The following is a 14,938-nucleotide window of genomic DNA, read 5'->3' as shown; positions in this document are numbered from 1 at the left end:
GAGGCTGTCTTTGTTGCACCAAGCAAAGGCTTGGAAAATTTCATTGTGTACGATGGGAGAAGACGGGAGGGGTTATCTATTGTCATCGAAGACCTGCTCAAGCTGAATCCAGGACTAACCCAAGCCCGAGGCATCTTCTTCTTTTGTTTTCAATGTGACCAAAAACAAGAGCTGTTTACATACACCACAGATGTTGTGGTGTAAACAGGCAGTGTCCAAATAAAGGAGGAGACGTAAACCTTTTTCGTCAGAGCGTGCTGAGATACTGTACAAGGGTGAAGTGTGTCTAGGCGTGTCTCCTCAATTGAGTCCAAATTTAATTCTGTCTCTGTTTAATTCTTTGCCTCTTGTCTTGTTTAATAAATGTCATCAGTGTTTGAACCTGACATGTTCCAAGTCGACTCGGGGCAGAATTGAGTGGCCAAAGACTAAAATCAGGCCTACTTCATGGGAACATCCAGAAATATCACCAGCTTTAAATGACCTGCATATTTTCCCCATGACATACCATTCAAGAGTGAGTCAAAAGAAACACTTTATTTCCAGAAGTGACATAAAAAAGGCCAATAAAAACATCTTTAGTACAACAAGAGCAGAACCAGTCACATTCTGTAAAGCAACTTACCAAAACACCAAGATTGTCCCACCAAAATATGTACTGTATATCAATGGTTAGTAGCACAGACAAGGGTACACCTTAGTGTTTGAATTAAGAATAGGAATTTTTTTGTTTTGTTTGGAAAGAAAATCGCAATGTTCTGCAATGTGATTACCACAAGGGAAAAACAGGAAGTAAGTACAAATATGGTGGGAATCTTCACTTAAGAGTACAACCCAAATATGGGTTGCTGGTACACCACAACTGACAGTTCATTCCAAAAAAATATATATTTTCTCTCAGTGCAATACTTCCTTGTTATTAGACTTTGTTCGCTGCGCCGTTGTAAACATCAAGAACTGATCTGCATCCTTATTGGCGAGTGGTTTCTCCCTCCATATTTGTACAAAGTGGCGTCCAAAAGAAGGGAAACACTGAAGGTAAAATGTGTATTGCTATGGAGGAAAACAAAGCAATCTTTTAAAAAGTCGTACAAAGATTTGACTTTTTCCCATTCATATCAGCAGCCTCCACGCTAAAAATCAGTTCGGAGGACTAAACACTTAACATTGACCCCGCCAAACGGGGGGAAGGTAAAGGTGAAGGTACGGAAAAGGCATGCAAAGGCAACACACGCCTGGTAGAAAGTCCAAATACTTTTGTCACACAGTGTTTTTTCATGAGCTTTAAAGGGGAACTGCACTTTTTTTTTGGAATTTTCCCAATCGTTCAACGTTTTTTTTAATGCATACTAACTCGTATATACGTAAATAAAAGTCCGCTTACATTTTTCCCGCCCATAAAACCCACTAAATAACCATCCAAAACGTGCCAATAATACTCCAGCTACACTTTTTAAACTTTATGAAACACTCGTGTTGTTTAAAGCTAGTTAAGCTTTTTTTTTTTTTTAAATAAAAATAAAATAAAATAAAAAATAAAGCTAGTTTAGCGGTTAGCTTAGCTGCTCCTGGCTTGCTCTAGGTGTGGAACATGTTTAGCATCATCCTCCGATGATAAATTGTGCTTAAAATACTAATAAATGCAGTTTATTTGCAGTAATGGAGGTGAATATTAATAGCTCTGGGGAGTGGCTCCACAATGCTAGTTGCTGGTCAGCCGGGGGACTAAAAATAAATAGTGTCAGCCAGAGGGGATCGACATTAAAAGGCATTCATCAGCAATGGGGATTGTGTACTTTATCATGAAAATCACTCATTTTTGCTGCTGTGTTTACATTTCACAACTTGAATACTTACAGAGTATTAGTGATATTGTTATTATAAGCGCTAACGCAGACAAACCATTTATAGCGGCGCCGTGATCACCAGCTTGTGTGCCAACGTTGACGTCGTCGGCTGGTGAGCTCCTTTCTCGCGTCCGCACTTCCATCCATTTTCTACCGCTTGTCCCTTTTGGGGGCGCTGGAGCCTATCTCAGCTGCGTCCGCACTTGTGAAAGTTCATTCTAGATCATAAATAATGTCTCTCACCTGGATAGCGGAAGGACGAGGACGTATTGCGACAAGTTGGTACACTTTGACAGCCAATTTAAACGCGAAAATGGCGAGAAAGACAGGAGAAGACGCCCGGTTCCACCCTACTGTTTTTTTTTGCGAGGATTATATATGACAACATTGGCATCCAAGTGAGAGCAGACATTGTACAGTAAGTGATGTTTTATGATGTTTCATCCAAAAAGCGCCAATAATACTTGTGACAGTTTATTCTAGATCATAAATAATGTCTCTCACCTGGATAGCGGAAGGACGAGGACGTATTCCGACAAGTTGGTACACTTTGACAGCCAATTTAAACGCGAAAATGGCGAGAAAGACAGGAAAAGACGCCCGGTTCCACCCTACTGTTTTTTTGCGAGGATTATATATGACATAATTCTATCAGTTGGCATCCCAGTGAGAGCAGACATTGTACAAAATGCGGAGGCACACCATCAGCAGAAATCATTAAATAAACGAAACTCAGTTGACAGTAAAAAGTTGTCGCAATTGTTGGGTATGACTTTAAAGTCCTACTGAAAGCCACTACTACTGAGCACGCAGTCTGACACTTTATATATCAATGATGAAATCTTAACATTGCAACACATGCCAATACGGCCGGGTTAGATTAGTAAAGTGCAATTTTAAATTTCCCGCCGAAATATCCTGCTGAAAACGTTTCGGTATGATGACGTCACGGATTGTAGAGGACATTTTGGGACAGCATTGTGGCCAACTATTAAGTCGTCTGTTTTCATCGCAAAACTCCACAGTATTCTGGACATCTGTGTTGGTGAATATTTTGCTATTTGTTCAATGAACAATGGAGACAGCAAAGAAGAAAGCTGTAGGTGGGAAGCGGTGTATTGCAGCCGGCTGCAGCAACACAAACACGTAGCCGGTGTTTCGTTGTTTACATTCCCGAAAGATGACAGTCAAGCTTTACCATTGGCATGTGGAGAACTGGGACAACAGAGACTCTTACCAGGAGGACTTTGAGTTGGATACGCAGACGCGGTACCGTGAGTATGCGGCTGCGGCTTCCAAACATTTGATCGCTTGCCCGTACGTGCGTGCCGCTATGTGCATGTCACGTACGTAACTTTGGGGAAATATATGTGCTGTATGAACTTTACGGAGGTGAACGGTACTTTGGGCTGGGTGTGTTGTGTGGGTGTTTGATTTGTATTGGCGGGTTATATGGACGGGAGGGGGGAGGTGTTTGTTATGTGGGATTAATTTGTGGCATATTAAATATAAACCGGGTTGTGTTGTGGCTAATAGAGTATATATATGTCTTGTGTTTATTTACTGTTTTAGTCATTCCCAGCTGAACATCAGGTCCCACCCGCCTCTCACAGCATCTTCCCTATCCGAATCGCTCCCACTGCCCTCTAGTCCTTCACTCTCACTTTCCTCATCCACGAATCTTTCATCCTCGCTCAAATTAATGGGGAAATCGTCGCTTTCTCGGTCCGAATCGCTCTCGCTGCTGGTGGCCATCATTGTAAACAATGTGCAGATGTGAGGAGCTCCACAACCTGTGACGTCACGCTACTTCCGGTACAGGCAAGGCTTTTTTATCAGCGACCAAAAGTTGCGAACTTTATCGTCGATGTTCTCTACTAAATCCTTTCAGCAAAAATATGGCAATATCGCGAAATGATCAAGTATGACACATAGAATGGATCTGCTATCCCCGTTTAAATAAGAAAATCCCATTTCAATAGGCCTTTAAAGCATAACCAAGCATGCATCACTATAGCTCTTGTCTCAAAGTAGGTGTACTGTCACCACCTGTCGCATCACGCCCTGACTTATTTCGACTTTTTTGCATTTTTCCTGTGTGTAGTGTTTTAGTTCTTGACTTGCACTCCTATTTTGGTGGCTTTTTCTCTTTTTTTGGCGTTTTCCTGTAGCAGTTCCATGTCTTCCTTTGAGCGATATTTACTTTGTTTTAGCAATCAAGAATATTTCAGTTGTTTTTATCCTTCTTAGTGGGGACATTGTTGATGGTCATGTCATGTTTGGATGTACATTGTGGACGCCGTCTTTGCTCCACAGTAAGTCTTTGCTGTCGTCCAGCATTCCGTTTTTGTTTACTTTGTAGCCAGTTCAGTTTTAGTTTCGTTCTGCATAGCCTTCCCTAAGCTTCAATGCCTTTTCTTAGGGGCACTCACCTTTTGTTTATTTTTGGTAAAAGCATTAGACACCTTTTTACCTGCACACTGCCTCCCGCTGTTTCCGACATCTACAAAGCAATTAGCTACCGGCTGCCACCTACTGATATGGAAGAGTATTACACGGTTACTCTGCCGAGCTCTAGACAGCACCGACACTCAACAACAACACATCATTTACAGACTATAATTACTGGTTTGCAAAAAATATTTTTAACCCAAATAGGTAAAATTAGATAATCTCCCACGGCACAGTGGTTGAAAAACACTGCAGTAAATGATGTTTTATTATCCGTCCATTTTCTGCCGCTTGTCCCTTTCGGGGTGGCGGGGGGTGCTGGAGCCTATCTCAGCTGCATTCGGGCGGAAGGCGGGGTATTGTTATGTTTCATCCAAAAAGCGCCAATAATACTTGTTTAATTGTATAAAATAGAACATGCAACAATATACTGTACATTTTAGTGGCCTAGTGGTTAGAGTGTCCGCCCTGAGATGGGTAGGTTGCGAGCTCAAACCCCGGCCGAGTCATACCAAAGACTATAAAAATGGGAGCCATTACCTCCCTCCACTCAGCATCAAGGGTTGGAATTGGGGGTTAAATCACCAAAAATGATTCCCGGGCGTGGCCACCGCTGCTGCTCACTGCTCCCCTCACCTCCCAGGGGGTGATCAATGGTGATGGGTCAAATGCAGAGAATAATTTCGCCACACCTCGTGTGTGTGACAATCATTGGTACTTTAACTTTAAGATGTGTTTCTATAATGTAGAATTGAGGGGGGAAGGTTATTTCAGAATCAGAATAGTTTTTACGGAAGCAAAACATCCGCTTTGGCGTTTCCAAAATGAAGGTGGCAGTGGGGCGTAATTTCCCACCGGATGTGATGACACGAATATGACCGCATGAACTCCCCCCGTCTGTTTGACACATTCAGCACAAGTGACTTTTATTAGAATTCTCACGGTGTTTACATTATATTTAAGCGCCTTGTTGTTTTGTTTTGAAATCACAAAATGACTTCCGGGACGGGTGACCACCACACTAGATTACATGACTACTCAGCGCAGTTAGTATTATCAAGTTAAGCGAATTAAACTAAATTAATAAACTTAAAACATATTGTTTTATTATATGACAATAAGGACAATAAGGAGTAGCTACTGACTCGGAATAACTGTGAACAAGTAAAGCTAACCAGCTAGCATGCTAACACGAGAGCAGCATGTCTCTTCCTGACCTCCTCTAACGTCGTCATACTGACCCAAGTACAGCACGGTGGGAATAAAACCCCATCGGATGACGAACTGGCCGCACTGGAAGAGCTGCTGGAGCCGCTGCTTGGTCTCTTTGCTTATTTTCGTCATAATGTCTTCAGCCGTGGAGCCAAGAAGCCGCTGCCTGCTACCAAGGACACGGGAAGAGGAAACACGTGATCACAACCGCAGCGAAAACACGCTGTGATGTGTCGCCATCTTGTGGCCAGATTATGCAACTGCGCTTTTGTGACGCTACACTTGGAAGGATTAATAATTATTTATTATTGTGTGAACACTTGTACGATTAAACATAATATTGGTAATGTTTTTTTATTTTGTATTATTTTTATTACTATTTCCATTAACTGTATGATTGTCTAAAATCAATCATATGGTTCTATTTGTATAATAATTATTTATTGGTCAAAACCCATCTTTTTAAACAAGTTTATATTTTATTTACCTTATTTTTTCATTGTAACTATATTACATTTTTTATATGGGTTATTATTACATTATTAATGTATAAATATTATATTATATTATAATATAATAATATATATAATATTATATATATATATATATATAAAATATCGTAATAATATTATATTATTGTAATTTATTGTAATTATTAATGTGAAGTTAATTATATTTATATAGCACTTTTCTCTAGTGACTCAAAGCACTTTACATACTGAAACCCAATATCTAAGTTACATTTAAAGCAGTGTAGGTGACACTGGGGTCGGGTGGGTAAAGTGTCTTGCCCAAGGAAACGGCAGTGACTAGGATGGCGGAAGCGGGAATCGAACGTGGAACCCTCAAGTTGCCAGCACGGCCACTCTACCAACCGAGCTATGCCGCCCAATAAATAAATATGTTTTAAAACTTTCCCCCCAAAATGATACAACCCCATCAATTGACAAAAATAACATGTTGCTTTATTTAGATTTTTCATGAGTATCATTAGCAGTGAACCAGCAGGTGGGGAAGGTCAGAGCTTTTCTTCCTGCCACTCACATGCAAGAGATTATACACTGTTGACCCAAAAAAGGCTGTTCATCTGAAATTTGGGGTGTAGATTTTTACAGGCAAACCAGGAGGTGGCGCAGGTGAGAGCTTTTCTTCCTATCACTCACACACTGCTGGCTTATTGTCCATTGCAGAGTTGATTGATTGCAGAGGACGCTGGTTCTCAGGAGATTATACAGTATTGACCCAAAAAAGTCCTAAATCTGGGTAGCATATTTTTACAGGCAAACCAGGAGGTGGCGCAGGTCAGAGCATTTCTTCCTATCACTCACACACTGCTGGCTTATTGTCCATTGCAGAGTTGATTGATTGATTGATTGAAGAGGACGCTGGTTCTCAGGAGATTATACAGTATTGACCCAAAAAGTCCTAAATCTGGGTTGCATATTTTTACAGGCAAAACAGGAGGTGGCGCAGGTCAGAGCTTTTCTTCCTATCACTCACACACTGCTGGCTTATTGTCCATTGCAGAGTTGATTGATTGATTGATTGCAGAGGACGCTGGTTCTCAGGAGATTATACAGTATTGACCCAAAAAAGTCCTAAAACTGGGTTGCATATTTTTACAGGCAAACCAGGAGGTGGCGCAGGTCAGAGCATTTCTTCCTATCACTCACACACTGGTGGCTTAGTGCCCATTGCAGAGGACGCTGGTTCTCAGGAGATTATACAGTATTGACCCAAAAAAGGCGGGTTGTCCTAAATCTGGGTTGTAGATTTTAACAGGCAAACCGGGAGGTGGCGCAGGTCAGAGCTTTTCTTCCCATCACTCACACACCGGGGTCTTATTGTCCATTGCAGAGGACGCTGGTTCTTAGAAGATTATACAGTCTTGATCCCCTAAAACTGGGTTGCATATTTTTATAGACAAACCGGTGGCGCACTTCAGAGGTTTTCATCCTGCCACTCCCACACTAGATTTTATTTTGCAATGTCACTCATTTATTTATTTTGGATAAATGTATTTAAAAACGTTATTAGTTAAAAAACAGGCACAAATTGATGAAATGTGCGCTCGTGAAGTCAAGCCTGCAAAATAAGAGCACCACGATAGACACAACTGCCCTTATTTCCAAATTAAAATATTGACAAGAATACATTATAAATGTGCCTGGGAGGCGAATCTCTTCACATTATCACTGAGCACAACAGACTTGTTTACGTTCCGTTCTCGTATTATTGTTGACTAGACTGAGCAGCCAGGTCAAGTTCTACATGGCAATAACTTCCTTACCATCTTTTAGAAATGTAAACTTGGTAAATATGTACTGTCAGAAAATTTGTATTTAAATTATCAAAAAACTTTCCGCTCTGAGTTCCCAATGAACAGACAAGAGGCTGTCTTTGTTGCACCAAGCAAAGGCTTGGAAAATTTCATTGTGTACGATGGGAGAAGACGGGAGGGGTTATCTATTGTCATCGAAGACCTGCTCAAGCTGAATCCAGGACTAACCCAAGCCCGAGGCATCTTCTTCTTTTGTTTTCAATGTGACCAAAAACAAGAGCTGTTTACATACCCCCCATTCTTTTGGAAGCAGATGTTGTCGTGTAAACAGGGAGTGTCTAAATAAAGGAGACGTAAACCTTTTTCGTCAGAGCGTGCTGAGATACTGTGCAAGGGTACAGTGTGTCCAGGCGTGTCTCCTCGATTGAGTCCAAATTGAATTCTGTCTCTGTTTAATTCTTTGCCTCTTGTCTTGTTTAATAAATGTCATCAGTGTTTGAACCTGACATGTTCCAAGTCGACTCGGGGCAGAATTGAGTGGCCAAAGACTAAAATCAGGCCTACTTCATGGGAACATCCAGAAATATCACCAGCTTTAAATGACCTGCATATTTTCCCCATGACATACCATTCAAGAGTGAGTCAAAAGAAACACTTTATTTCCAGAAGTGACATAAAAAAGGCCAATAAAAACATCTTTAGTACAACAAGAGCAGAACCAGTCACATTCTGTAAAGCAACTTACCAAAACACCAAGATTGTCCCACCAAAATATGTACTGTATATCAATGGTTAGTAGCACAGACAAGGGTACACCTTAGTGTTTGAATTAAGAATAGGAATTTTTTTGTTTTGTTTGGAAAGAAAATCGCAATGTTCTGCAATGTGATTACCACAAGGGAAAAACAGGAAGTAAGTACAAATATGGTGGGAATCTTCACTTAAGAGTACAACCCAAATATGGGTTGCTGGTGCACCACAACTGACAGTTCATTCCAAAAAATATATATTTTCTCTCAGTGCAATACTTCCTTGTTATTAGACTTACTTTGTTCGCTGCGCCGTTGTAAACATCAAGAACTGATCTGCATCCTTATTGGCGAGTGGTTTCTCCCTCCATATTTGTACAAAGTGGCGTCCAAAAGAAGGGAAACACTGAAGGTAAAATGTGTATTGCTATGAGGAAAACAAAGCAATCTTTTAAAAAGTCGTACAAAGATTTGACTTTTTCCCATTCATATCAGCAGCCTCCACGCTAAAAATCAGTTCGGAGAACTAAACACTTAACATCGACCCCGCCAAACGGGGGGGAAGGTAAAGGTGAAGGTACGGAAAAGGCATGCAAAGGCAACACACGCCTGGTAGAAAGTCCAAATACTTTTGTCACACAGTGTTTTTTCATGAGCTTTAAAGGGGAACGGCACTTTTTTTTTGGAATTTTCCCAATCGTTCAACGTTTTTTTTAATGCATACTAACTCGTATATACGTAAATAAAAGTCCGCTTACATTTTTCCCGCCCATAAAACCCACTAAATAACCATCCAAAACGTGCCAATAATACTCCAGCTACACTTTTTAAACTTTATGAAACACTGGTGTTGTTTAAAGCTAGTTAAGCTTTTTTTTTTTTTTTTAATAAAAAAAATAAAAAAATAAAATAAAATAAAGCTAGTTTAGCGGTTAGCTTAGCTGCTGCTGGCTTGCTCTAGGTGTGTAACATGTTTAGCATCATCCTCCGATGATAAATTGTACTTAAAATACGAAGAAATGCAGTTTATTTGCAGTAATGGAGGTGAATATTAATAGCTCTGGGGAGTTGCTCCACAATGCTAGTTGCTGGTCAGCCGGGGGACTAAAAATAAATAGTGTCAGCCAGAGGGGATCGACATTAAAAGGCATTAATCAGCAATGGGGATTGTGTACTTTATCATGAAAATCACTAATTTTTGCTGCTGTGTTTACATTTCACAACTTGAATACTTACAGAGTATTAGTGATATTGTTATTATAAGCGCTAACGCAGACAAACCATTTATAGCGGCGCCGTGATCACCAGCTTGTGTGCCAACGTTGACGTCATCGGCTGGTGAGCTCCTTTCTCGCGTCCGCACTTCCATCCATTTTCTACCGCTTGTCCCTTTTGGGGGCGCTGGAGCCTATTTCAGCTGCGTCCGCACTTGTGAAAGTTCATTCTAGATCATAAATAATGTCTCTCACCTGGATAGCGGAAGGACGAGGACGTATTCCGACAAGTTGGTACACTTTGACAGCCAATTTAAACCCGAAAATGGCGAGAAAGACAGGAAAAGACGCCCGGTTTCACCCTAGTGTTTTTCTTGCGAGGATTATATATGACAACATTGGCATCCCAGTGAGAGCAGACATTGTACAGTAAGTGATGTTTTATGATGTTTCATCCAAAAAGCGCAGATAATACTTGTGACAGTTTATTCTAAATCATAAATAATGTCTCTCACCTGGATAGCGGAAGGACGAGGACGTATTCCGACAAGTTGGTACACTTTGACAGCCAATTTAAACGCGAAAATGGCGAGAAAGACAGGAAAAGACGCCCGGTTCCACCCTACTGTTTTTTTGCGAGGATTATATATGACATAATTCTATCAGTTGGCATCCCAGTGAGAGCAGACATTGTACAAAATGCGGAGGCACACCATCAGCAGAAATCATTAAATAAACAAAACTCAGTTGACAGTAAAAAGTTGTCGCAATTGTTGGGTATGACTTTAAAGGCCTACTGAAAGCCACTACTACCGACCACGCAGTCTGATAGTTTATATATCAATGATGAAATCTTAACATTGCAACACATGCCAATACGGCCGGGTTAGATTAGTAAAGTGCAATTTTAAATTTCGCGCCGAAATATCCTGCTGAAAACATTTCGGTATGATGACGTCACGGATTATAGAGGACATTTTGGGACAGCATTGTGGCCAGCTAATAAGTAGACTGTTTTCCTCGCAAAATTCCACAGTATTCTGGACATCTGTGTTGGTGAATCTTTTGCAATTTGTTCAATGAACAATGGAGACAGCAAAGAAGAAAGCTGTAGGTGGGAAGCGGTGTATTGCAGCTGGCTGCAGCAACACAAACACAGCCGGTGTTTCGTTGTTTACATTCCCGAAAGATGACAGTCAAGCTTTACCATTGGCATGTGGAGAACTAGGGAAAATAGAGACTCTTACCAGGAGGACTTTGAGTTGGATACGCAGACGCGGTACCGTGAGTACGCAGCTGCGGCTTCCAAACATTTGATCGCTTGCCCGTACGTGCGTGCCACTATGCGCATGTCACGTACGTAACTTTGGGGACTTTGGAGAAATATATGTGCTGTATGAACTTTACGGAGGTGAACGGTACTTTGGGCTGTGGGATTGAGTGTGTTGTGCGGGTGTTTGATTTGTATTGGCGGGTTATATGGACGGGAGGGGGGAGGTGTTTGTTATGCGGGATTAATTTGTGGCATATTAAATATAAGCCTGGTTGTGTTGTGGCTAATAGAGTATATATATGTCTTGTGTTTATTTCCAGTTCCACCCTACTGTTTTTTTTTTGCAATTATTATATTCAATCATAATTCTATCAGTAGGCATCCCAGTGAGAGCAGACATTGTACAGTAAGTGATGTTGTATTAGGTTTCATCAAAAAGTGCCAATAATACTCCATTTATCTGGGTATTAGTGATATTATTATAAGCTCTAACGCAGACAAACTATTTATAGCGGCGCCGTGATCACCGGCTTGTGTGCCAGCGTTGACGTCGTGGGCTGGTGAGCTGCTTTCTCACGTCCGAGCTTGTCCAAGTTTATTCTCGATCATAAATAATGTCCCTCACCTGGATAGCGGAAGGATGTACATGCAAGTTGGTACACTTTGACAGCCAATTTAGACCCTGAAATGACGAGAAAGACAGAAAAAGACCCTACAGTTTTTTTGCCAGGATTATATATGACAACATTCTATCAGTTGGCATCCCAGTGAGAGCAGACATTGTACAGTAAGTGATGTTTTATGATGTTTCATCCAAAAAGCGGCAATAATACTTGTGACAGTTTATTCTGAATCATAAATAATGTCTCTCACCTGGATAGTGGAAGGACGAGGACGTATTCCGACAAGTTGGTACACTTTGACAGCCAGTTTAGACCCGAAAATGGCGAGAAAGACAGGAAACAACGCTAGGGTTCACCCTACTGTTTTTTTTGTTGCAATTATATTCAATCATAATTCTATCAGTTGGCATCCCAGTGAGAGCAGACATTGTACAGTAAGTGATGTTGTATTAGGTTTCATCAAAAAGTGCCAATAATACTCCCATTTATCTGGGTATTAGTGATATTATTATAAGCTCTAACGCAGACAAACTATTTATAGCGGCGCCGTGATCACCAGCTTGTGTGCCAACGTTGACGTCGTCGACTGGTGAGCTGCTTTCTCGCGTCCGCGCTTGTCCAAGTTTATTCTCGATCATAAATAATGTCTCTCACCTGGATAGCGGAAGGATGTACATGCAAGTTGGTACACTTTGACAGCCAATTTAGACCCTGAAATGACGAGAAAGACAGGAAAAGACCCTACTGTTTTTTTGCGAGGATTATATATGACAACATTCTATCAGTTGGCAGCCCAGTGAGAGCAGACATTGTACAGTAAGTGATGTTTTATGATGTTTTATCCAAAAAGCGGCAATAATACTTGTGACAGTTTATTCTAGATCATAAATAATGTCTCTCACCTGGATAGCGGAAGGACGAGGACGTATTCCGACAAGTTGGTACACTTTGACAGCCAGTTTAGACCCGAAAATGGCGAGAAAGACAGGAAAAGACGCTAGGGTTCACCCTACTGTTTTTTTTTGTTGCAATTATTATATTCAATCATAATTCTATCAGTTGGCATCCCAGTGAGAGCAGACATTGTACAGTAAGTGATGTTGTATTAGGTTTCATCAAAAAGTGCCAATAATACTCCATTTATCTGGGTATTAGTGATATTATTATAAGCTCTAACGCAGACAAACTATTTATAGCGGCGCGGTGATCACCGGCTTGTGTGCCAACGTTGACGTCGTCGACTAGTGAGCTGCTTTCTCGCGTCCGCGCTTGTCCAAGTTTATTCTCGATCATAAATAATGTCTAGCGGAAGGATGTACATGCAAGTTGGTACACTCTGACAGCCAATTTAGACCCGGAAATGACGAGAAAGACAGGAAAAGACCCTACTGTTTTTTTGCGAGGATTATATATGACAACATTCTATCAGTTGGCATCCCAGTGAGAGCAGACATTGTACAGTAAGTGATGTTTTATCATGTTTCATCCAAAAAGCGGCAATAATACTTGTGACAGTTTATTCTAGATCATAAATAATGTCTCTCACCTGGATAGTGGAAGGACGAGGACGTATTCCGACAAGTTGGTACACTTTGACAGCCAGTTTAGACCCGAAAATGGCGAGAAAGACAGGAAAAGACGCTAGGGTTCACCCTACTGTTTTTTTTTGTTGCAATTATTATATTCAATCATAATTCTATCAGTTGGCATCCCAGTGAGAGCAGACATTGTACAGTAAGTGATGTTGTATTAGGTTTCATCAAAAAGTGCCAATAATACTCCATTTATCTGGGTATTAGTGATATTATTATAAGCTCTAACGCAGACAAACTATTTATAGCGGCGCCGTGATCACCAGCTTGTGTGCCAACGTTGACGTCGTCGGCTGGTGAGCTGCTTTCTCGCGTCCGCGCTTGTCCAAGTTTATTCTCGATCATAAATAATGTCCCTCACCTGGATAGCGGAAGGATGTACATGCAAGTTGGTACACTTTGAAAGCCAATTTAGACCCTGAAATGACGAGAAAGACAGGAAAAGACCCTACTGTTTTTTTGCGAGGATTATATATGACAACATTCTATCAGTTGGCATCCCAGTGAGAGCAGACATTGTACAGTAAGTGATGTTTTATGATGTTTCACCCAAAAAGCGGCAATAATACTTGTGACAGTTTATTCTAATTCATAAATAATGTCTCTCACCTGGATAGTGGAAGGACGAGGACGTATTCCGACAAGTTTAGACCCGAAAATGGCGAGAAAGACAGGAAACAACGCTAGGGTTCACCCTACTGTTTTGTTTTGTTGCAATTATTATATTCAATCATAATTCTATCAGTTGGCATCCCAGTGAGAGCAGACATTGTACAGTAAGTGATGTTGTATTAGGTTTCATCAAAAAGTGCCAATAATACTCCATTTATCTGGGTATTAGTGATATTATTATGAGCTCTAACGCAGACAAAGTATTTATAGCGGCGCCGTGATCACCAGCTTGTGTGCCAGCGTTGATGTCGTCGGCCGGTGAGCTGCTTTCTCGCGTCCGCGCTTGTCCAAGTTTATTCTCGATCATAAATAATGTCTAGCGGAAGGATGTACATGCAAGTTGGTACACTTTGACAGCCAATTTAGACCCTGAAATGACGAGAAAGACAGGAAAAGACCCTACTGTTTTTTTTGCCAGGATTATAAATGACAACATTCTATCAGTTGGCATCCCAGTGAGAGCAGACATTGTACAGTAAGTGATGTTTTATGATGTTTCATCCAAAAAGCGGCAATAATACTTGTGACAGTTTATTCTAAATCATAAATAACGTCTCTCACCTGGGTAGCGGAAGGACGAGGACGTATTCCGACAAGTTGGTACACTTTGACAGCCAGTTTAGACCCGAAAATGGCGAGAAAGACAGGAAAAGACGCTAGGGTTCACCCTACTGTTTTTTTTTTGTTGCAATTATTATATTCAATCATAATTCTATCAGTTGGCATCCCAGTGAGAGCAGACATTGTACAGTAAGTGATGTTGTATTAGGTTTAATCAAAAAGTGCCAATAATACTCCATTTATCTGGGTATTAGTGATATTATTATAAGCTCCAACGCAGACAAACTATTTATAGCGGCGCCATGATCACCAGCTTGTGTGCCAACGTTGACATCGTGGGCTGGTGAGCTGCTTTCTCGCGTCCGCGCTTGTCCAAGTTTATTCTCGATCATAAATAATGTCTAGCGGAAGGACGTACATGCAAGTTGGTACACTTTGACAGCCAATTTAGACCCTGAAATGA

Source organism: Entelurus aequoreus, linkage group LG20, assembly GCF_033978785.1.
Source record: "Entelurus aequoreus isolate RoL-2023_Sb linkage group LG20, RoL_Eaeq_v1.1, whole genome shotgun sequence".
Lineage (NCBI taxonomy): Eukaryota > Metazoa > Chordata > Actinopteri > Syngnathiformes > Syngnathidae > Entelurus > Entelurus aequoreus.
Note: the sequence above shows the minus strand (reverse complement) of the source record.